This window comes from Mus musculus, chromosome 18, assembly GCF_000001635.26.
Source record: "Mus musculus strain C57BL/6J chromosome 18, GRCm38.p6 C57BL/6J".
Lineage (NCBI taxonomy): Eukaryota > Metazoa > Chordata > Mammalia > Rodentia > Muridae > Mus > Mus musculus.
Genome location: NC_000084.6, coordinates 15,320,455 through 15,346,366, shown reverse-complemented (window position 1 = coordinate 15,346,366; position 25,912 = coordinate 15,320,455). Strand labels below are relative to the sequence as shown.

Below are 25,912 nucleotides of genomic sequence, written 5' to 3'. Positions count from 1 at the left end.
ACACCGGTCAGAGAGTATGTAGAGGCTGAGTAAGCCCCTACTATCTCATTCTCTAAAGACCAATCAGTTTAAAGGGCGCACTGTTCCGCCAATCATATTGTGCCTAGTTGTTGATAACCTACTCCGCCCATGAAACCATATAAAAACTTGCCGAATGGGCAACCAGGGGTCACCGCCTCTCTTTCGGTCTGGGATGACTCCAGCGCACTGGAACAATAAATTTCTCTTGTTTTTTGCATAGATTCCAGCTCTGCTTGGTTCACTCAGGGGGTCCCCCATAAACTAAGGCTTGCCAGAGTCTGACATTTGGTGCATTGGCCAGGAATCCAATTCCTTGTGGGAACACACTGGTGAGTCAGAGGTCTCAAGCCTTTACTGTGGTTCCTGTTTGTCTTGCTATTCATCAAAGTCTGACTCTGTAAGTCTGAACTTTTGCTTGAAAGTTTGGGAGGCTCAGAGAGCTTTCAGCGTCTGGTGCAGTGAGGAGGGCAGACATGCGTAAACATCGCAACGTTGGCAGGAGAGGAAGGTGGGGGGTGGGGGAATGAAGGACTCTTCGGGCTCCCTGGAGGAGCCACGAAGGCTCTGCTCCTTCTGGAAAGGACAAGACAATATTGACCATGGCCGAGTCTTGCTATACCCTGGTTTATCTGGCTCCTGCCATATGGGCAGGAGCAACGGGTTTGTTTTGATGTGGCTGGTGTAGCTGAGCAACTCTGTTATCTGGTTCCTGCATTATGGGCAGGAGCACCCGGTGTCTGTAACCAGGCCCACGGAAGGGGCAAACTGTATGTTGATTATCTTTCTCTGTGTCCTTGGACCTGGATGCCCGCCCGTGGCAGGGTCAAGCTGTCAGTGTGGTGATTGTTTTTCTGTGTTTATTGCTATCTCATTCTATGTTCTTGGACTTAGACTGACTATATTTTTGGACATTGGACAGACTGAAAAACAAGTTAGTTATTCTATCCCAAGACCCACCAAACAGGTTCTTGACATCAGGAAGAAGGAACCATGGGAAGAGGGATCCGGACCTGAGAAACTTTAGATCCTCTAAGACCCTTCAACAGCAAAGCTATTACTCCACAACCCTCCTCCTCCAAATCTCCCTACCCTTGCCCCCATGGCCCCGCCAGCGCTAGTTCCGGGATCCTAAGCCCATACGAGACCAAGGCCATTGCACTCCCCTTTACTGGAGGGAGGAGTGGAAGAGACCTGAGAGCCACCTCCCCTGATACCATGGTAGCTCTCCCACTAAGGGCACATGGGCCTCTGGAAAGGGGCAATCAGGCTATACAATATTGGCCCTTTCTTTTGGCCAACTTGTACAACTGAAAGACCCAACCACCAACCCCCCTTTTCCAAAAGGCTGGTTAATCTTTTTGAGACTGTTTTATTTGCAATGCAGGAAGCCAGAAGCCAGAAAGAATACCCCCTCAGACATAGGGGCACAATGACCAGGCTGTCATGGACAGTGGGATTTCCCTGACTAGACCTGACTGGGACTTTAATATGGCTAGAGATAAGGGGCACCTAAGGTCCGCCACCAGACTACACTGGCAGGTCTCAAGGGGGCTGCATGACGACCCACAAATTTGACCAAGGTATATGACGTTAAGCAGAGACCCGATAAGTCGTCTACAGCCTTTCTAAAAAGACAGGATAAGCCATTGAGAGATTTAGTGCAGGTTGCCAAGAAAGTCTACCATTACAGGAAGACAGAGAAAGAGAAGGAGCAGAGAAGGAGAAGAAAAGAAAAGCGACAGGGAAGGAATCTACAGAGAGTCCGGGCTACAGAAGGTAGGGAAAGCAGAGAAGAGAGACTCCAACCAAAGAAAGACAGAAAACCCCTTGAAAAGGACCAGTGCACATACTGCAAATGAGAGACCATTGGGCCTGGGAGTGTGCTAACAAACAGAAGTCAGGAGCAGGAAGTCCCAGACCTTGGGAAAAGTGCCCCCAAAAGGCAAAAATTCTTAGCCCTGGTGAAGACAGTGATTAGGGGAGACAGGATTTGGACCCTCTTCCCGAACCCAGGATAACTCTGAGAGTGGAGGGGAAACCCACTCAATCATTGGTGGACACAGGGACTCAACACTTGGCCCTCCAAGCTGATGGCCCTGTTTCCAAGAAGATATCTTGGGTCCAAGAAGCCACTAGCACCAAAATATATTCATGGACTACCCAAAAAACAGTGGACCTAGGGATGGGCCAGGTATTCCATTCATTTACTGTCTCCCCAGACTGTCTCTACACTCTGTTGGGGCGAAACTTACTCTCCAAGATAGGGGCCCAGATATACTTCCTGCTGGCCCAAAAGGAGAGACCTCTCAGACTGATCCATGCTGAAAGCCAAAGCTACCTGGTTTACATATGGGAGCAATTTTCTCCATGAAAGTCACAGACAAGAGGGTGCTGCTGTGATGCATGGCACAAATGTCATCTGGGCAGAACCTCTACCCCCTGGCACCTCTATCCCCTGGCCTGTCAACGAAGAACATGGAGCTAATTGCCCTCACCAAGCCAGCAAGAAAATCAACATCCACGAGGATGGCAGGTATGCCTTTGCCACAGCCCATGTCCACAGGATTATATGCCAAGAGAGAGGACTGCTTACATCATAGGAAACACACAGGAAATCTTGGATCTCTTGGATGCCCCAATGAAGCTGGCAACTGTGAGTATTATTCACTGCCCAGGACATCAGAAGAGAAGAGACTCAGTAACCCAGGACAATAACTAAGTGGCTCTGCAGGAGCCTATGCCAGTTGTGGGCCTGCAAGAAACACCTGCTAGGAAATAGAACCGGACTAAGGGATGGTTCTACTTAAAATATATAGAAGAAGAAAGGATTCAGAGAAGGTAGGACAATGGCACACACAAGAAGGGAGAACTATACTCCCAAGAAAGAAAGCAAAAGACTTACTAGACCAAATGCACAGATGGACTCATTTAGGGGATAAAAAGCTTGTCCAAGCAGTTAAGAGACCTAAAATATATATAGACCTCAGGTTCTGGGGCAGAAAGATAGTAGAACAGTGTAAGGAATGCCAGCAAGTAAATGCTTATGCAGTCAAGAGTAAACCGGGAAAAAGACCTAGGGGAGAACAGCCTAGGGTTTATTGGTAAGTTGATTTTACAGAAGTTAAGCCAGGAAAATATGGTTGCAAATACCTTCTGGTGTTTGTAGATGTTTTCCCTGGATGGGTTGAGACATTCCCCACCAAGCAGGAAAAAACCACCATGGTAGCTAAGAAGATATTAGAAGAAAAATTTCCAGAGGTTAGGAGTGCCCAAGGTAATTGGATTGGACAATGGTCCTGCTTTTGTCTCTAAGGTAAGTCGGATTGGCAGAGACACTGGGGACTAATCGGAAGCTCCATTGTGTGTACTGTCCCCAGAGCTGAGGGCAAGTAGAGAAAATGAGCAGAACTCCTATAAGAGACCTTGACTAAATTGACCTTGAAAACTGGCTTGGACTAGTTGGTGCCCCTCTCCTTGTCCCTGAACACCCCCTACCATTTTAACCTGACCCCTTCTGAGATCCTAAATGGGACACCCACTCCCTTGGCCCTGGCTTTTGATCCCCGCAGAGTGACTTTTCAGGCTGACAAGGATCTTATGGCTCGATTGCAAGCTTTCCAGATCAGCCACCAGGAATTGTGGTCTGAACTTAGTGCCCTGTATAACGCAGATACCCCAGAGGTTCCACACAAGTACTAAGTGGAGAATGGGTATATGTTAAGAGACATTGTACTGAACACTTGGAAGCAAAGTGGAGAGGACTGTTCCTGGTGTTGCTGACCACCCCGACCTCCATAAAAGTGGATGAAGTAACTGCCTGGGTTCACATCAGATCAGCACCTGCACCTGATGCCAACTAGATGGCAGTCAGACACCCAAGCAACCCCCCTTCTGCAAGGCCAGAGAAACCACAAGGCAGCCATGGTGTATCTTCTGGCACTGAGCCTCGGCAGCCCCACAACCCTACCAGGGTGACTTGGCAAGTGCTTTCAACCACTGGGCATGTTGCATTGTATCTGGTGACAGGACCCTGTCTTTGATCTCTGTGATTTAGTGGTAAGCCTTGACTTCTGGGGTGTCACTGCCCTGTGAACATGGGGGGAGGGATTGCCTGAATGTGGGGGACAAGGAACTTGTAAATCTAAAGTGTCCCAGAAGTGGCCTTGGAGGGTAGGGCTTAGGGTGCAGACACCCAAAGTTGAAAAGTGTCCTGCAAAAAAAAACCCATATACGTGTGACTCCGAGATGAGAGAAGCCAGCAGCAGGCTCATCAGTGTTAGAGGACCAACTATTTCTTCTATGCTACCTGGGGTTGTAAAACATCAGGAAGCACATAGTGGAAACCATGGGGGGTGGTGGTAGTTAAAGATTCAATGTCTAAGGTGAGAGAAGGGTTAGCCAAGTGGAAGGGAGAGAGAGAACATAGTCAGGGCTGGTTCAAGTCTTGGTTTAACTCCTCCCCTTGGTTAACCACCCTCATATCCACCTTGTTAGGACCCCTAATTGTTATCCGCTATTGTTGACTTTTGGCCCCTACATTTTGAACCTCTTGGTTGCTTTTGTTAAGGAGCACATAGGTACAGTACAGCTAATGATCTTAAAGCAGAAGATACAAAGAATTAGGTACAGAAGACCAGGAGTATGAGCTATCAGAATACCAGCAATAGCTTCAGGATTGAAGCTTGCACAAAGAAATGGGGGAAATGAAGAGGTCAGCTCAGCTGTTAGGAAATTCCATTGGACCCCCTCCCCCTCCTGGAAGAGACAGGTCAGAGAGCACGTAGGCCAGAAGGGACAGGCTGAGTAAGACCCTACTACCTCATTTCCTAAAGACCTATCAGTTTAAAGGGTGCACTGTTCCAGTAATCATATTATGCCTAGTTGGTGATACTCTATTCCACCCCTGGAAACCATATAAAAACTCGGCGAGCTGAGCGTGGTGGCACACGCCTTTAATCCCAGCACTTGGGAGGCAGAGGCAGGTGGATTTCTGAGTTTGAGGCCAGCCTGGTTTACAGAGTGAGTTCCAGGACAGCCAGGACTATACAGAGAAACCCTGTCTCGAAAAGCCAAAAAAAAAAAAAAAAAAACCTCAGCAAATGGGCCCCTGGGTCACCACCTGTCCTTCGGGTCTGGGACAACCCCAGTAGTGCACTGGAACAATAAATTCTAGCACTGAGTGGTTCACTCAGGGGGTCCCCAGTAAGCTAAGGCTCGCCAGAGTCTTACACTATCTGTCAGAAGTTGTTAGGGTCAGACTGTTGTGTTTCCCGGAGTCTTGCTTCCCAGTGAAATAGGGGCAGCCAGGTGCCATCTGTTACTAAGCCTGACAAACTAACTTTGACCTCAGGACCCACTTGGTTGAAAGAGAGAATCAACTTCTTAAAGCTCTCCTCTGACCTCCATGCATATGCCATGGCACAAATGTGCACACACAAACACAAGTAACACACTTATTAATTAATTAAATTTTAAAAGAACAGAAATAAAGATACACAGAGATTACATAGCAGCAAGGAAACTTTAGTCCAGAGCAATGTGTCAGTACAGATCAGAAACAATAACCTTGTCAAGATGGATATTTGGCCACATGAATGAGAACTCAAGAAACCTATAGCAATCACTGAGGGTTTATATTTTTGGAATTCACAAGAGGGAGTGTGACTAGTGAGAGTACAGTTCAGGTGGTTCTTTATTCTGATTGACAGACTAAATTACATAACCTCCTCTTTGCTATGCATCTGAATTAATTATATGATATATATATATATATATATATATATATATATATATATATATATATATATATACATGCATAAGACAGTAGAGATTTTCCCTGAAACTTCTCTTTAAGGACAGTTATTGCACATATTCAAAACTAGTTTAATCCGGAATGGACTTCCTGCTCTCATACCCTACCCAGTCAGTCATAAAGAGGGTGTGGGTTGAACAAAATCTAAGTTTAATGGTTGTTAAGGAAAGGGGAATGCATTCCATTGTTCAGAGACAGATATGTGTGCAGCTTGATGCAGAAGGGTACAAAATTGCATATAGTGTTAAGTAATGTAGAAGTGAGGTATGTGTAAAGTGTACAGACCTGTACTTTCCCAAGCTGCCAGGGGCAGAGTTAGAAGGAGATACATATGCATACCCAACTGAAGTCAAGTTCCAGGTTACTAAACCAGTGCCCATGCCTTCCCGGCTCTTATAAGCTAGGCATCATCCTTGTTGGAGAAATCTTTTCCCTTTCCTGACTCTCTAGTGACATCACCCACACTTTCACTGAGGAACTTTTCCCTGTCCTCACATTTGGGTCATCCCTGTCTTCCTCCCTGCAGAGCTCTAAACCCTGAGAAACTTCTTCAAAATCAACTATAACACACTCGGCCCCGTTAGAGCTGAATCGGCTTGGCAATTTGGTCTATTACTAAAATGAACATAAAATGGTACCAACTCTGAGTAACTGGAGTTTAAAGATGATTTTTTTAAAGAAGGAAAGAGTTTGCTTTTCAATTCTAAGTGCAGACTAATAACAGTTTTCATTAGTCCTTCAGTAAGAACACTGTCTTCCAAAACACCCCATGATTTTTTTCCCACAAATGCAAAGCCACACTCACAGGGGAGATTGTGAGAGCTTTACTAACTCAAGCTAATTCATCATCACTACAATAAATACAGCTCAAAGTACATGCCCTGCAGACATTAGGTCAATAACATCATCGCTCCCATGAAGGATGGCCTTGGCAGAGGGCAAGCTAAGCTGGGGAAATACACATGCTCATGCACACATGCGTGTGCGCGCACATACAGAGAGAGACAGAGACAGACAGAGATACAGAGAGAGAGAGAGAGAGAGAGAGAGAGAGAGAGAGAGAGATACAGAGAGAGAGGGAGGGAAGAGGGGGGAGAGAGAAGTTGTTTTCCAATGCTAATATACAAACCACCCCAGAAGAGGCCCTCTTAATGACTAAAATGCACCAGGAGAACGGGTAGGAAGGGGGTTGCAAGCCCAAGAGTCTTGTCCATCAAGTGATTCCTAGCCAGTGAATTCCATCCTCTGCAACCTGATATGTGTTTGCTTCCTAGACACTAATACGATTGCGTCGTGTACTCCCAGCATGACTAGCAATGCCCTCTCTCATATTTGGCCACACACTAACATGTGTAACTTTCCATTTATTGTATTGCTCTGTAAGGTGTGATATCCCGCACTGACCCTTGACTTTGACTATTAATCATATCTCTGACCAGCTTAGAGGAACGTGGGTCTCTCTTCACCAAATGCCCCAGGCTCCCACACCATATTAGAATACTGGCAAAATGGTGAAGTTTTTCATCTTTAGATGATAAGATAGTGACTTGAATGATAGCCATGTGCCTGCTGTGCCCCTTCTACCTCACCCTCTACCTAGCACAGCAAGGATTAACCATAGCTGATGCCCATTGGCACCTACCTTGTTCCTTGAATGTCAGTCTCTCTCTGGCTTATACAGATAGATGTGTCATCTACAATGAAGGTCCCAATGTCAATGCCAGGTCCCTTTCTCCCAGTTTTGCTCCATAGTCTGAATGTTTGTGTCTTCCCAAAATTCATACAAAAATTCAATTCCCTTTACAGTGGTATCAAGAGGTAAGGTCATGTTTTGGTTACTTTAGCATAGCTGTAGCCAAATACCTACAATATGACTGAAACAGCTTAAGGCAAGAGTGGTTTATTTTGGCTCTGCATTTCAGAGAGTTGCAAACCCCATCATGGAAGAAAAGGCATGTCAGGTAGGAGGATTCTATCCATAAAAGCAGAAATCTAAAGCTGCTATTTCTCACACCATGGCTGATCAGGAAGCCAAGCGTAAAGATTGGAAACAGAGGCAGGGATTGTAATCATCAAGACCTGACCCCAGAGACTTGCCTTCACCAATCAGTCCATTGCCCCAAATGGTCTACAGCCTCCCAAAACAACTTCAGATAAGTGCTCAAACCCATGGGTCTGTAGAAGTCGCTGAACAATCAAGCAAGACGAGGTGACGTGGTCCTAAGAGTGAAACCCTTGTGAATGACACTGGCATCCTTATAAATAAGATTCATGGGAATCTGGGTGATCCTCCAACCATGTTTAGAGAATCGTTTTTGATGCATTATAAGCCCTCACTATGCATGAAGTTTGCTAGTGGATTGGCCATGGCCACAGAATTATAAGAAACAGTTTGTTGCTGTTTAAAATTATCTAGATTGTGTGGTGAGATGACCCAGCAGGTAAAGGCACTTGCCGCTGAACCTAATCACCTGAACTTGATTCCTGGAACCCACGTGGTAGAAAGAAAGAACTAACTTCAGCAAGCTATCCTCTGACTTCCACATGTCTGCCATGGCGTGTGTGTGTTCACATCCACACATACCCATGTCAACACAGACACACACAAATATTTTAAATAATTACCCAGTTTAAAATAAGTTTATCAAAACAGCTAAAACAGTTGAAAACTTCTCATCTTAACTATTTTACTGTACAATTACTAATGTCAATTTTTAAATGATTTATTTTGTTAATAGCAAAACTCTTTAACCAAAATCTGGCTGATCAAAAATTTGATTAATGTTTTGCATAAAAATCAATTAAGAAAAACTCAGAAGATAATGAAAACTAAAAGGTATTAAAGATTTCAGAAAATAAATTCCTAGATGTCCCACCATCAATTTCCTACACTTCTTCCATGTAAAATATTGTACAATAAGAATTTAGAGTCAGACTGTAACCCTCAGGCCCTTTAAAATTCTTAATAATCAAAAATGCAATTATGCTCACTATACTGTAATTATTAAAGAGAGTGCACTCAGACATTTTACAAGCATTTTCTAAAGAGAGATGATGTTGGTGGGGTTGGAATTCCTAATTAACTTTCAATTAATCAAAAATTCATGTTTAACCAGGAAAGTCCACTTCTGAAACATGGTAGGTGCCACACCCTGGATTCCTAGTACTTTGGTGAGCTATAAGCAAGCTTGGTTCCTAACTGAGGGAAGGGACCCTTTCTGGAAACTAGTTTAACAAATGACTCCACCCTCCATTTGCAAATCAAAGGAGGGCACCGGGATATCAGGGTTTGGAAGACTTAGATATTTCAGACATGCAACTCCAAATGAGAAATACTAGTTTTTGAATTGTGTCATACAAAGCCAGGAATGTTCCTTCCTGACACAGGAATCTGTTCTAGCTCTAACAGAAGGCTGCAATGGGGACCTTTTATAGTACACATGACAAGAAGAAACCACTAAGACAGATTAAATGAAGGGTACTTATGAGTTGTGGCTGCAAGCCTGAAGGAGGTTTCAGGGAAGTTTGATTCTGCAGTTGGAAAGACAGTATCAGAGAGAGAGTGCTCTTTCTCCCTGGTGCTAAATTCTATCTAAAGTTGGAATAGTCTGAAAAACACATCCTCAGGCTACCTCCTCCAGAAGGATGAGAAGGCTCATCCAATAGCATTGTGGGAAAGTAATCTATTCACTTTCCAGAAACCCCAGCACAGTTGGCATTAGGTCTTTTTGATCCTAATAGGTTTAAACATCCACCACTGAACGAATCACAGAGCCAGGAGAGTTGGATAGTTCTATAAAAGAGGGCAACCAGTGGTCATCTTGAAACCAACAGCAGGTTTATCCCATCCCACATAGCTGAGAATAAGAGAAAGTGGTCTCCCTAGTGGAAACTTACGTGTAACAAGAAGAGGAGACTGAAGTTAAAACATCAGCAAGAACATGAACAGCTAACTAGATCGGTCAAGCAAAAGCAGATTCTGATGGTTCTTATTCTGATGGTTCTTATTAGGTTCTTATGGTTAACTGTGTCATGTATTTAAAAAGAACTCTGTGTATGTTGTATATGTTTATACATGTGTTCCTGAACATACGTGTAGAGGCCAGAGGTTGGGACTGGGTATCTTCCTCAATTACTCTCTACCTTACTTTGGGAGAAAAAGCTCTCATTGAATGAGAAGCTTAGTTATTGGGGCTAGAGTGACCAGCAAACTCCAAGAGCTGATTCCATTCCATATCCTCCATCCCAGCTGATTCCATCCCATATCCTCTGTACTGGCTGATTCCATCCCATATCCTCCATCCCGGCTGATTCCATTCCATATCCTCCATCCTGGCTGATTCCATCCCATATCCTCTGTACTGGCTGATTCCATCCCATGTCCTCCATCCTGGCTGATTCCATTCCATATCCTCCATCCTGGCTGATTCCATCCCCTATCCTCTGTACTGGCTAGTTTTGTGTCAACTTGACACAGCTGGAGTTATCACAGAGAAAGGAGCTTCAGTTAAGGAAATGCCTCCATGAGATCCAACTGTAAGGCATTTTCTCAATTAGTGATCAAGGGGAAAGGCCCCTTGTGGGTGGGACCATCGCTGGGCTGGTAGTCTTGGGTTCTATAAGAGAGCAGGCTGAGCAAGCCAGGGGAAGCAATCCAGTAAAGAATGTCCCTCCATGGCCTCTGCATCAGCTCCTGCTTTCTGACCTGCTTGAGTTCCAGTCCTGACTTTCTTTGGTGATGAACAGCAGTATGGAAGTTTAAGCCAAATAAACCCTTTCCTCCCCAATTTGCTTCTTAGTCATGATGTTTGTGCAGGAATAGAAACCCTGACTAAGACATCCTCCATCCCGGCTTTGGAATTTCAAGCATGTGTCACAGTGCTTGACATTGTACGTGGGCACTGAGGATAGAACTTCATGACCTCAGGCTTATGTAGAAGCACTTGGACCAATTGAGTCACTTCCTCAGCACCTCTAAGGAATTTTCTTTGGATATGTGTATCCCTGTGTTGTATATATCTGCATGTGTAAAAATGTATGTGGCTGTGGCTGTGCATGGAGGGGCCTCACCAAATGTAGAACTCCAAACTGGCTAGACCAGAAGCCATCCAACCATGGGCTCCTCCTGTCTCTGCCTATCAGGAGAGTGACAGGCACGCACTACCATGCCCAGCTTTTTATGTGGATGCTGGGATCCTAACAAGTCCTCATGATTTCACAATAAGCACTTCACCGACTGAGCCATCTCCGCAGCCCATTATGAAACTTTCTTAACTGATTATAGAACAAGTGATACCAGATTAATATTACCCACACCCCCCCCCCAGAATTCTAGCATATGAGAGCAAAACACCAGAAACCCTGAGAATGAAGTCTCAATGGGTATTTTGGAAACAATAAGAACTAGTGGTTGGTCCACAGGCTATATGGGCTGGAGCTATAATTGCTAACATTAGCTATGTACTTTTTATAAGGTATTAGAAGCCTTGTACATGCCTTAAACCATTCAACCTACCAGCAATCTATTGTAATGTCCACAATTCGCTGAAGAATGACACCCACCCCAGACTCAAATAGTATGTACACACAAAGAGTGTTTTATTCTGCAGAAGTCCAGCACCCTGGGGTCTTCCCATTACCAAGATAGAGAGACACCAACAATATGAACTAATCAGTACCCCCAGAGCTCGTGTCTCTAGCTGCATATGTATCAGAAGATAACCTAGTTGGCCATCATTAGGAAGAGAGGACCCTTGGTCTAGCAAACTTTATATGCCCCAGTACAGGGGAAAGCCAGGGCCAAGAAGTGGGAGTGAGTGGGTAGGGGAGCAGGGCAGGGGGAGAGTATAGGGGACTTTTGAGATAGCATTTGAAATGTAAATGAAGAAAATATCAAATTTAAAAAAAATAAAAAGATAGACACCGAAGTGAGCTTGCAGGCCAGATTTAAAGCACATTAGGGAATTCCAGGTAGGTGACCTCTATGTTAATATGTTGGGTCCATCGTTTAGGACATTTCATTACCAAAGTGTGGGGACTAGAAACTTGATTGGGAGGTCTGGAAACTGTTGGTTGAGGAAGTAGCTGAGGTAGTCTAAAAACTGCTGCTGACCAATTGTCCTTGCTTCAGGCAAGGTATGGAGGCAGCTTCTAAGGCCTGGGCTTGCCTAGACTTGCCCAGTTTTTTTTTTGGGGGGGGGGGGGCGGGGGGTTTCAAGACAGGGTTTCTCTGTATAGCCCTTGCTGTCCTGGAACTCACTTTGTAGACCAGGCTGGCCTCCAACTCAGAAATCCGCCTGTCTCTGCCTCCCAAGTGCCGGTATTAAAGGCTTGTGCCACCACTGCCCAGCGACTTGCCAAGTTCTTGAAAATGGAGATTTAGGCGTAGTCTCCTTAACTGTCAATTTGAAGCCTGTCATGGAATCAGGCTGGCCTTCTCACTTCGGGTACCATTATGACCCTGTATTGCTATGAGAAAACACAGAAAGGTTAGCAAACTTACCAAGGGTCACACTGCTGATAAAGTGAAGAAACCCCAATATCTGAAGTTCCTGTACCTCGAGGAAGAATAGGTCAAGAGTCCAGGACTTTTGTTTGTGTTAAGTTCCAAATCTGGGGAAAAACTATTAAAGTGGACCTGGCTACCAGGTTCGCCCAGCATCCCTCAATTCTTACTTGTTACAGGATATGGATGGCCTACCCCACCCTCTCCCCAGAATTCTCCAGCCCGGGGGGCTCTGCTGCCTTTCCCCCAGAGGGTCTTCCCTAGGTAATACAGACTTTTTGTACCTTTGGCCTCCTGCATGCTGCTCTAGGCGTCCCTCTCTCCTCTCCCCAGTCTCTTCACAGGGCTCAGGGTCATGGCCACTTTGGCCTGTCCCAGATGTCTCTGCCTCTGCCTCTGCCTCAGCTGTCCCTTTTATCTGCAATGAACGTTCTCCTCCACCACACCTAGGAGCACTTGTGTCCTTTCCTTTTTATTTCTTCTTTTCAGTCTGCAATCAAGTTTACCTGATGGTGACATAGAACATCTTTGTCACTCTTTGCTCCCCTTTAAACCTCCTCTAATTTGGCTTCCAGGGAATGTATTCCAGCATCTTAAGATGAAAAAAATTATGTGTGTGTTTTTGGCAATGTCTAGTGGGATGTTGAAAACCTGGATAATAGGTGAGAAAGTTTGGAGACTATTCCTGTTTCAGACTACTGCGCATCTCTGACTGGAAGGCTAAAACTTTCCTAGGGACAAAGGAGAAAATACAAATGCCTCTTTGAGAAATACATAAAAGGTACCAGGTAAAAAGAAGACTGCTGGCTGCCTTCACCAGCCAAGAGGAGCTGAAAACTTTTGAGACCTGCACCCTTAAATTCTGCCAGCAGAGAATTTAGGGCCAGAGACTATTTTGTCATCCTTATCATTGTTAACTGTGTTTTGCAATTTGTCCCTCTAGCCAATGTGACCTGCAAAAGTCAAGGTTACACATTATGGGACATGATTAAAGGGAGAGTATTACATTGGCGATAGGGAAAATCCGATAATTACCATGATTTCATCTTTTAACTAATCTCCTCTGCATTTTTTGCTCAAACATTGGAAGACAGCAATAGAAAAATATTTGTTACAAAAGCCATCAACCCATTAGATGCGTTCTCTCATCTTACTGAAAATGTACTCATACAGAAAAGAAAATGTACTCATACAGAAAAATAGAGACTTCGGCCCAGATTCAGTGCAGGGTAGATAAGCACATCGGAGTCCAGAGGGAGGAGGTTGAGGGCTGGAGGCAGCCAGCTCAGAAACCCCTGGAGGGACAACAGAATTTGGATGAGCAGTCTTTGTAGCTGAAGACCCGAGTATTAAGACAATGAGCAACGGGTGCATAACCAGGCCTCCTGCTGGCTCCTTGCCCAGGGACAGTCACAATCTTAACCACTGGAAGGAGAGGGCAAGAATTTCTCTTTGCATTGCTTCTATTCAGTCTACAGATAACCACTGGCTCAAGGCATGGTTGAAAGGCTAGTGGCACTTTTCAAGAATCTGACTTTTCCTCACTATAAGTGAAAAGATAAAGACTACAAATTGTTTTGTTAGCAGCTCTCAACAGTAGCCTTGCCTGATTTATTTTCATGGCTAATATGAAGATCTTGAGTAGGCTTTAAATATTAAATTTTAGATTAATCATACACTAGAAGTAATGACAGCTTAAAAACAAAAGAAAAACAAAACAAAACAAAACAAAAAAAAACATGTGTTCCATGAGACTTAATGAATGTAAAATCTGAGAAAGCTTCAACCAGATTTACAGCATTTCTTTAAATCGAAGAATTTCAGACTGTTTCCTTAAACCTTTCCTTACCTATCAGTTCTGGGTTTTTAAATTAAACGGTTGCCCAGCATAGCATTTTAAAACCTAACCTGTTAAAGCTAACAGTCCTTTTCCTGAGACACACATTATCTGGACCACCAGTTCCTCTGGACATTCATTTCTGCGTTCATTTTATGCCCAGGATTTCATGACCGGCTTTTGAGGGCTAGGGCACCTACACCTCCTTCACTCTGCTCTGGCTTCATCGGCTGAATGGACACCACACTCAGAGCCAAGATCAAACCACCCACAGGAAGCAGGGCACTGAGAACCCAATATAAAGGAAACTTCATACACAGGAAGGCTGCCTAAGCCTCCCACAGGTGCTCTCCTGACTCCTCAGAAGAAACAGTAGCTCCACCCCTTGACTGGTATTGAAGTCTGAAGTGTCTGCCTTTGTTTATTCCTTTGTCTTATTTTATTTTACTTTATTTTATTTTCTCTTGCTTTTCTTTTCCTGTTCCTTGGTGAAGGATACTGAACAGAGGACCTCACACAAGCCTATCATGCACTCTACCATTAAGTAGACACCCAAGTGTTGCTGATTTGTGCATGAGTGACCTTCATGTTCAATTTTAAGTAAGGTATGTGAGTGTGTGAATGTTCACGTGCCCAAGTTAACATCTGGTGTATATGGTCACTTGCTTGACCGCAGTGAGTATGATTATACCAAAACATTATGCCTTGTGCCTTAGTTACATATAATAAAAATCACACAGAAGTTTTGGAAAAATTAACTTTGGAGAGATAGGTGAATATGAGAGTACTAGGGGTGAGTCCCAGCAAGAGATCATTGCTGGAAAACTCTGATCAGATACATTTTTTTTTTTTTTACTTTTCCTTATACAATGGCTTTAGCAACAACTGTAACAGCAGTACATACGATACCTCATACCGGTAAGTTGGTGAACTTAAACTACAGTGTGTGTTCATGTGTGTGTATGTGTATACAATTAGTCAGTGCTGGCTCTTTGCTTCCACCATGTGGATCCTGAGAATCAAATTCATCACCAGGTATTGTGGCAAGTAGTACCTGCTAGCCCATCTCAAAACGGTGAGCCTAAAGGGCAGAAACATCCATCAATATGTGGATATGTTTGGTTTTTATCCTTGTCCTATCTGTTCTCTTTACCACATTGGTAAAAGTTAAATGCCCAGTCACAGCCAATCAGTTTTATGTTCCGAACTGGTCTCATGCACATTCTTTAGGCAATATCCTTAGAAACAGAAAAAAACAGCATTTGAGAAAATATGCCTTTGTTGAAGATAATAATTGGTGTTGCCAATAACTAAGTCAAGTGGAAGTGGTGGGAAGGTATTGTGTGGTGCTTTCTGTGCACAACTGGGAGCTAGGGCATGCCAAGTTGTTATTGGATTTCCAGAAAGTGTTGAGCTGCCAGGGCTGCGGTGAATTGAGGGGACTGCACAAGGACCTGCTAAGAACAGCCAGCACCCTACAGTTGTGTGTTTCTCCAAACCAGAGTACATCTTCCTGATCCAGAAGCTAAAGTGAACCCTCCATCTCATCTGTGGGTCTGGGCTTTGGGGTTGTCAACTACTTCAAAGGTCACTCTGCGACTTGGCTCGGGATTATTTCTTTCAACACAGTTGTTTTTTAAGTTAATTATCAAAACATTTGTGTCTTTAGCAGGCTCGTTATTCTAATTTAGTCTGTAGAAGAGTTTCATAATGAAGAATAGTCAAAGGCAATTCCAAGGCAATGTCTAGTGGGATGTTGAAAACCCAGGTAATAGGTGAGAAAGTTTGGAGACTATTCCTGTTTCAGACTACTGTGCATCTCTGTCTGGAAGGCCAAAACTTTCCTAGTCATGTAAAAGATGCCAGGCCTGTTCCCAGCCAAGACATTCTAATACTGGTTGTAAACACAGGACCAGACATCAGTATTTCTTAAGTCACTCCAGACATGCATAACAGGCAGCCAGTACTGAAGCAATTCCTTTTAAATGACTGGACCCTGATTACATATCCACTTTACACCCTTTAAGCCTATTGTGGATTCTCCATAAGGTGTTACCAGTGGTGGGCTCCCTCAAGTCACCCCCATGTGGTCTGTATCTCCCAGGTTACAAGAGGCTGGCAGAAAAGAATTGACATTCTTGAAGCATCAGAAGCCTAGAGGCACAGACCTGCCTCCTCCCTAGTTCTGTGAGCTTTGCTCTATTTTCCTAATTAAGACAGATCATTAGGAGGATATGTTTGTTATTGTCCAGGCTATATGCTGCATCCCCATTCCTCTCACTCATCTCTGAAGCAAGGGGAAGGCTACTCAGCATCACAGTCCTTCCCCAGAGGCTTTTAGGATGAAAGCAATGGCTCCTAATGACACAATAAAAAAAATCATCCTGTGTTAAAAATAATGATAATAATAAGTTAAGTTCCATGACTGTCCTAATAATAACAGAGAATTAGCCACATTCCTCACAAGATCAGCCTTTCATGCTACTAACCTTCCATGAAGGAATAATTTGAGAGAGGAGCCATTACAAGAGAGTCTTAGGGTGTTTGTATCTTCAGCTAACAGGCCAGCAGTACTTGGAGCAATCCTCAGACTTGACTCGGTTTCACAAACTCCATTTTCTTTCCTACTTCCATCAGTCAGCCCCACTGAACTTGTAGCTGTTGTGTGGAACATGCTGGTTGGGTGGTTGTAAGAAGGTGTCATCATATCTGATGCCCTCTAGAGATGAAAGGCTTTAAGCTGGACAATAAGAAACAACAATGGCACTAGCAAATGACAGTGATAGTAGAGGCTCTGATAGCTTTCTGCAACCGTGACAAACTTCCTGAGACAGTCACCTTAATGAGAAAAGCTTATTTGGGGCCATAGTTTCAAGATTCCGGCATATGGTCACTTGGTGCCATTGTTTTTTGGGCTAGTGATGGCATGGGACATCATGGCAGAGCATGGGGACAGGAGAAGCCTGTTCGTCTCATAGGAGATAGGAATTAGAGAGAAGAGGTCAGAGTCCCTGTATCCCAATCCAGACCACACCCTGAAAGACCTCACTTGGTCTTGTATTTTAAGTAGCTACACCACACTGGTGACCACTTGTTTTTGAGAGGCACAGCAGTTGTAAACTCCAGAGAAGGTTGAGTAAGGAACCATTATCCCTGCCCCCTTCACAAAAGTTTTAAACTGCTATGAATCCACCCCTTAAAATCATCTCTAAGCCCGTATCATATTAAACTGTGGATCGCTACCCCATATGAAGCCATGTTACTGATGTGGAGGTCATGAGACATCTGGAAAGAGCATTTCTGAATGTTTAATCATCAAAGATGAATTTAAATCAAATGTGTAGTGAACCTGAGGCATTCCTGGCAAGCCTCGCCTGTGGTGCATTATGGGACCACATTATAGCTTCGGCTCTGAACACACAACACTCTCACTTCACACCGTGTGTGCCAGCACACAATGTCAATGAGTGCTGCCTGGAACACTGACTCAGATTCAAGACATATGAAGTGTGTGGCTCTCGTTAAAACACAGTGATTGTATAGATGAAGTCTGTGGCTCTCATGAAAGCATAATGTTCTAATTATGGTAAACAAAGATTTTCAATACTTTCCTAACACCTTTCTTTAACATATGAGTATCAAATTAGACTATCTTTAAATTATGTTATTAGGATGTTTGATTTTTAGACATTCATGTTTTAGTGGCTGACTTTAATTTTATCAAAAATCCTAAAGTGTACTTTGGTTTGCGATTAAGACATAATTTTCAGGTTTCTGCCCTGGCCCTAAACATGTTTTTGCTACTTTCTATTATGTATTTAAATAAACCATGAATGACCAGAAAACCAAATTATCAAATATCAATTAGCCTGAAAACTAATGAAGATGCCCTTTCTCTGACAGTATCATATTCAGCCAAGCTTCATTTTCTTGAAATGCAATGCAAAATAAACAAACTATGCAAAAATAAATAAGCACCAACTTGCAACAATCTTTAATAAGAGTTAAAATTACATACATGCTAAAAATTGTTTTAATTCGAGATTTTTTATAATTTGTTCTTAGCAAATGTTATATTTAATTTATATATTTTATGTATCATATATCATATACCATACATTATATATCACATATCATATATATTATATGTCATATATCACATATGTTATAGTTTATATTATATATTACATATCATATATCATATATTATATTATGTACTATATATTATATTTTATGTACTTAGATAGATGGAGTCAAACAAAAATGTCTGGGCAAAGGGGGTCAGTTAGGAAGCTCTGTCAGTAGTATATGTGCTGAAGCTAAGTTTATTCCAGATACTCAGATTAAAGCTTAGTAAATCATCTAGATAATTCTTTTTAGAAAATAAACAAATATATAGAAGGAAAGAGTAGAATGGTGGTTTCTATGGCAAGGAAGAGCAGGAATAGGTGAGGTCTGGGAGTGGGAAGATGGAGGTCAAATGGAACAAAGATGCAACTGTTCAAGATGAAGAAATCTAGAGAGCCCATGTACAGCACAACTACTACGGGCAGTGATATTGTGTTGTGAACTTGACAGCTATCAAGAGTTCGGATTTTACATGCTCTTACCAGAAAAGGGAAAGCACCCTTCAGGAATGATTTCATATGCTAATTTTCTGAAGTATAGTTAATCACATTAATAAGTACGTATAGATTAAACTCTCCTGCCAAGCAAGGTGGCACATTCCTGTAATCTCAGCGATTGGAAGGCAGATAGAAGAAGATTGCTGTGGTTTGTAGACAGCCCAGGCTAGGCAGAAAGTTCCAGGGCAGCCTGGGCAAAAAGTAAAAGTGATTCCAGAAAACCAAGTAAATCCGTTATCAGTTTATGCTCATCAAAGGGTCACATCCTGTAATCTCAGAACTGTCCAGTGTGAAGTCAAGTCTACCCCAGGAGATAGTTTCTCAAAAAAAAAAAAAAAATTAAATAAGTACTTGTCTTGGAAATAGTACAGAACAATTATTTATAAAAACATTATAATGACATTCAAAAATGTGCAAAGATCTTTATACCTTATCAATATCAATATCTTATCTTTATACCTTATCAATACCCTTATATGACTAGTGGTCGATTATTAAATCATATAATAATCATATCAATGATAGAAATAATGCCTTGAAGAATAGGAAAATGCCTATAAGATAATGGATGAAAGGTCACCATACTAAGTGAAACAAATACACCAAAGTGTCAGTTTTGTTTGCAAGCCTGTGGTTGACCTCCAGTTGTTCCTAGAGTTCCTGTGTGGTCAGCTCTCTGTAAACCCACCATAAACTGGAATTTCGGAAGGAGAAACCACATTTGATACATCAAGGTTTGCAAATACCAGCCATTAGCAACACAGTTCACTACACCGTGTAGGCTGCTTCCCCTTCATGATTCCGGATCTGGTTAGGACCTATTGACGCTGCACAGCCTCATAAGACAAGTCTCTAAGCACATGGCCAGAGCCTGAGAAAAGAACAAAATTCAAACAGCACAACTTAGTTTCTACTAAATGCTTTCCACACTGTAACATACTAGAGCAGGAAGAAATGTTACATTGAATCATTGTTAAGTCAGGGACCCTGTGTGTTTATACAAATATATATCTTTAATTGTTTCACTCTGGGTGGATTATTTTTCATTCCTTCTCATACTTTCTGCATTTTCCAATTTTTCTACGCTAGGCATGTATCTCTAGCATAATCCCCAAATAAACAATGCCATTTTTCTAAAATACAAAGCATAGTGCTGAACAGCTCACGAGTTGCTGTGATTATCAGCCGCATGGTGAAGTTGCACTAACACTCTGGTTTGGCATTTCCCACGCTATACTGTTTCTAAATGGCATTCACTTAGAAAATCCTCGGTGTTTAAATCACATCTTGGTAAAATTAGCCATTTCTTTATATGCTTAAAGCTCTTAGAACCAACTACATTCTAAGTTGAAGGTCTTCTGGTTGCTATGACAATTGACTTCATATCTCTGCTACCCCCTGATCCCATCACTTGGGCATTTGACAGCATCTTATTTGAGCTGTTTGTGTAATGATGCAGAGAATCTTTGAACACTCTTGCCTTTATGTAATATTCTCTACTAAAGAACTAGTTCTTTCACAATGTACCATTTGAAGAAGTTCAGAGGAGAGATGATAAATAATTAATAAGAAATAACAAGAGGATCATCGAGCCCAAGTAGTTCTGAGTACAGACTTGCAGGCAAAAGCTGGGTTGAAAATAGAATTTGAGTAGCAGAGTCAAGGTAAATGTTGGCTGAGCAGCACCCCTACGTTTATCTTTTAAATACATACAAAATGATACTACTATCCTGCTGCTCATAGTCTGATCTATTTACTCAACAACTAAAGCACTCACATTCTGCATAAACCCTACCCCACAGGATGGGAGATACAGAGAAGAACACAATAGTCTCAACCCCGACCCCCAGAAGACATTAACTCTGGGTACAGGATAGGAATGGTTAAGTGTTGTTGGAGAATATACATTTTTCAGCCACCCTTTTAATCTCGAGGTAGTTGCATGTCACTTATAAATGCAGTGAGGGTGGATGTGATGTAAGGTTTTCACAGATGTGGTTTGGAGAAGAGGGTGTGCTTTCAAACTCTCATGGTCCATCTGCTAGAGGCTGAGGAACTCAGACCCAAAGAGAAGCCAAAGCAATCCACAATGTAGGAGCCATGGATGGCCCTGTCCTGTGGACCTTTGATCTCTTTAACATGGACTTCGATCCTTCACTTGGGAGGTTATTGGTATTCTCACTTTAGAAGGTGGAGCTTAATGCTCACCTTTTTGCATGTAAGCTGAACTCAGTGAGTGGTTTCTGATACACAGGATTCAGAAATGATAACACATGACCCTCCCCCACGAGGGGCAGTTCACACCAGACAGGTCCACCTGCTGTTTCTCGGACCTTTCTTCTCTGAAAAGAAGTCAGCTGCTCTCTCTTGAGAAAATGTGGTATCATCTAGAGGGTCAGTCTGCTGAACCAGCCAAGCCTTCACATGACCCATCCTCATGAGCACCTTTGACAACAACCTATAGAAAACAGAGCCACACAGCTAACCTATTCTTCAATCCGTCCCCTATGGAAATAGCAATTATTTGTGAAAGCCAGGAAGTTTAGATGTTAATGCAGCAATAGATAAGTATTTGATAAAATAAGTAGAAAGAGACTGAAAGAGATAGATAAAACAGATGAAGTTTTTGGATTAACATCTGGAGAAGAGCCTCTGGCTACTGAGCTCCACCAAATTGGATTTCTATGTGAAATCACTGAAGGTTGGGGATTTGTCAGATATGCTAGCATAACCTTATAGAGTTCCAGGAGGTAATATACATTCATATCCAACCTCTTATGGACCACGTGTTTAGCACATTTAGGTACTCAATAAGCATGTGCTGTAGGAATAAATGACTATGATTATATGAGAATGGCCCCCACAGGCCTCATAGAGGCAAAACCAAAGAAGAGTCATGGGCCCATAAGAGTGGTTCAGCCATTCACAGTACACATAGACAACAGTGGTCACTTGAGCTAGTAAAAGGCCTGGACTGTGGTGACCATGTAATTGTACCCTTGTAGAATGTGCTGTCACTGGGATTCTTACTACTTCAGTGGATACCTAAGATAACACCTGGCTCACCTATTGGAAGGTTTCCATACACGACTTTGCCTCTTCAGCTTGGGGGTCTATAGGAAACACCATGCTAGAGAAAACAAGGGGAGCACTCATGGCCACCGCACAAAGGGGAGGAATAAGCTAGATGACCACAGTCTCCTTGAATAACATTCTCCCAGTAGCCTGTAGACCTCCCAGAAGGGCCTATCTCCATAAGTTAGATCTATCATCTCCCACTAGTGCCACAGGCTGGGGAGCATGAATTTGGAAGAACACTCTAGATCCATTTTAGCTCACTATCCCGTGCATTTGTAGTGATGCTGATGCAGTCAGCCACGCGTCACTGTCAACTGTACACAGTACAGCACAGCAAGGACATGCAGTAGATGGTACCTGATAACAAGAATAACCAGCTATGCTGCACTAACTGCAGTCTCTGCAACAGAAACATGCCCAGCATGCTGGCCACCTGTGCGGACTGTGCAATGTTTCATCCAGTGATGGTTTCACCTAAAGACGGCACACAGTCCATTTTTATCAGGGAGAACAGAACTCTTCTTCATGTAACTAATAACGTTGTAATCATGCCACGGCTGTGAGGACTCTGAAGGCAGAATTAATTAAGAGGGCTCCGGGAAGAAGTCACATCAGAAAACAAGACATTGGGGGAAGAAAAGATGTTAAAGTTGGGATCTAAGGTAACTTGACTGCAGCAGTAACATGGAGGATGAAGGAGTTCGTGTTGAAAGCAAAACCAAGGATCAGGCGTAGGAGAATTTAAATAGGAAGGAAGTGAGTTTTAGTTTTCAGCCATTAATGAAACTGCCATGCACAGAACTACACCAGACCTTCCCATGTAACTATATTAGCATGGAAAGTACTAAAAGCCTTGCAATGTAAGATCTGAGAGGTCACAATCTCTCTCCTCCCAGAACAGGAAGCAAGCAAGAACAGGAGGCAGGGATATCTTGGGCCCTGGGATATTTAGGATCCCAGAGACACTGGTGGTTTCATGTTAGGCAGCCCATGCTAGTCCACTTCCTGAGTAGTGTTTGTGAGCAAAGCAGGAGGTTTTTTTTCTCTGTAGTAACAATTCTGGATTTTTGGTTTCTTTAAAACACACACACAGAGAGAGAAATATTATAAGACTATGTTGTGGTTTTGCCAGCTGCAGACAGTTTCTAGGATTGTGTTACTATGGAATTCTGAGAAATTCTCAGAGGGTATACAAACGCTAGAACTTCAATAGGTGGGGTTGGTAGTTGGTGGTTATCCAGGGGGGTTGTTTGTGGTTTGTTAGTAGTGGTCCTCAAAAAAGAAACAAGAAGTAGGAATTAGATTCACAGATCTCTTTTTCTACCATCCTTCTTTCTCTCCTATCTTGCAATAGGGAATAAAACTGGAGAGATAAAGGGTGAAAAAAGAAGGGCACCCCCCCAACCCCGCAACATAGCTAAATCCAACTACTCCTCTACTAGTTAAACGGGGAGACACAGGAAACTTTGCAGTGTGTTCTAACTGAGCTAACAAGTCTTCCTGAAAAACCACACCTGTGCCTTGCCCAAGTCTAAAGAAAACAAGTCAGAAACACGGCCCACTTTTGCTCAGTGTTCAGCCCCACAGCACGAATTGTTCCTTTGAAGCAGAGCAGTGGGCGCGGGGGGGGGGGGGGGGGAACACGACTATCTCATGTTGATCCTAAAACCCTCATCCAGCATTTGGTCAGTTCCCCTCAAACGCATTAATTCTCACAGGAAAATGAGACGCCAACAGGTGACGTGGAGAAAACCAATGCAGAGTTCAAAGGAATCCTCACATCTCTTCAAATACCTGTCCTTACCCAGTTTATCTCCCTCTGTCTTTTTCTCCAGAGCCTTCTCTCACCTGTGGGACGTTCTACCCAGTCTCACACTGACATCTCAGGCTGAAACTCTCCCAAAGCCCCATCCTTCCGGTAAGATGGACACATTCCAGCCAATGATGCAGCCTTCCTACCCGGTTTCTGTTAGAAATGACTCCCGCTTCTGCCCCTTTCATCTCTTTGGGGGCAGGAGCCACACCACTCCACACTCACAGATCATCTGCGACACTCAGAAGATGAGAAACTCGCTGCTATATTTCAGCTTGCTTCATTAAAAACAACTCTAGGCACTACAAAGTGTGTGTTATTAATATGCATATGTGGTATCTCAGAGGCAGCACTGCCTTTAAGGTGTCTTTTCAGCAGGACAACATTTTCCCATGTGAGGCGGGGAACAGTGAATCATATGTGTGGGAGGGAAAAGCCCGTGGGCTATGTACAGTACTCATTCCCTTTGTGCCTCACTTCCCTCTCCCCTTCGCCCCCTCCCACCCACTTTATTAATGGTTTCTGCAATTACTGGTAACAGTGCCTTGCCAGCAAAGAAAAATCAGTGACTGTCTGACAGATTGTCGGAAGGAGGGGCAAGAAAGGTTGTCGGTGAAGAGAGATGAGGGGATCGGTGGTACGAAATGGAGTTTCTGAAGGCAGTGGACCCTAGGATGTGTGGAGGTCAGAAATCAGATTGGATAGCTTCTCTATGCTCTGGCATCTGACGTTTTATAAATAAAAAGGGGGTTCTCAAGGAGGAAAGGTCACCCTAGAGCATACCCCACATTAACTAATGATGTTTCTCAGGAGAGGTGGAGCAGGAAACAAGGTAGAGTGTATCCAGTAGAGGATAAAAGAGACACACGTTTTATGGTTCAGACACCCGATGAATACATCTGTCTTCCTTCTTTTGAGTTGTTGCTTAGTACATAAGGGAAAGAACTCATATTAAGGCCAGACTAGACAGTGGATCTTTGAAAGAAGCATCATATCAAATAGATAAATAATAATTTCTTGGAAGAATATGGAGAAATGCCTTTAACATTTTAGTTTGGGCCATTAGATTTGACAGTGGACAGTTTGGTCTGATTAAAGGCATTTACTTTCCTACTACCGTGGCAGAACCGAATTCTGAAATTGTCCACAGCTTAGATCAGACTAAAATTATTTTGCCTGCCAGAATAACCAAACTGCTCTTAAAACCAGAATATTAAGAGTCTTTCTAAGAATGTTTCTATTTATTAGTCTTCTGCAAACTTGCAGATTTTGTGTGTGCAGTCGATATTATGGTGTGATGTATTTGAAATGACTCAACAGAGACAGTTGGGTAAAAATAGAAATTACTATTCTTGCAATGGAAAATCTCCATCATCATCAGTATGGACGGTATTTACGGCGTATCTTACTATATTTAAATAAAATACATGACAAAATAGTCACAACATCACTAGTTTTTCAAACTACTGTTGTTAAAGATTTTAGGATATATGTAAATATACATACTAAAATTGTATGAACTCAATTTGCTGTTATTTCAAAGTTGTGTGAAATTAAAGAAAGCATGACTAAGTTTCCAGTAGGATTTGAATGGCTGCTCAGCCCCTACATTTTATTTCTTGATGAACCTACATGTACAACTCATGTATTCGTTGCTTCTTTTGGTTGCTCTGTCCAAATGCCTGACAAGCAAGCCCTGAAGGAAGGAAGATATGACCTGCCTCACAGTTTGAGGCTACAGCCCACCATGGCAGGGAGGGAACAAGAGGAGCATGAGGTTGATAATCACATCCTGTCAACAGGCAGGAAGCAGAGAAGAAAATGCTGTCCTTGGCTGGGTATGGTGGCACACACCTTTAATCCCAGCACTCGGGAGGCAGAGGCAGGCGGATTTCTGAGTTCGAGGCCAGCCTGGTCTACAGAGTGAGTTCCAGGACAGCCAGGGCTACACAGAGAAACCCTGTCTCAAAAAACCAAAAAAAAAAAAAAAAAAAAAAAAAAAAAAAAAAAAGGAAAGAAAGAAAAAAGAAAAGAAAATGCTGTCCTTTTTGCTTTCTTCTGCTTTTTTTCTGTCTTTTCAGACTGGGCATGGGCCCATGAGGTGGGACCACTCACATTCAGCATGGGTCTTCCCTCTTTAGTTGAGCCTTTCTGGAAACATTCTCACAGACGTGTGCATCAGCCACATCAGCAATCACTAACTATCTCAGGTGATGATGAT

At 43.0% G+C, this 25,912-nt stretch overlaps 1 long non-coding RNA gene across 3 annotated transcripts; it reads left to right on the top strand.

The window, feature by feature from the left end:
* Positions 1–160: 160 nt before the first annotated feature.
* On the top strand, positions 161–25,258 carry Gm30230. 3 transcript variants are annotated; one of them, XR_386076.4, is made up of 4 exons: positions 161–350; positions 14,339–14,567; positions 14,670–14,780; positions 23,714–25,258. It is a non-coding gene; the product is annotated as a predicted gene, 30230 (long non-coding RNA). The 3 variants fall into 3 exon arrangements; XR_001782531.2 differs by lacking the exon at positions 161–350 and adding an exon at positions 15,055–15,093 and having other exon boundaries at positions 14,150–14,567; XR_386075.4 differs by lacking the exon at positions 161–350 and having other exon boundaries at positions 14,178–14,567.
* Positions 25,259–25,912: the final 654 nt, after the last annotated feature.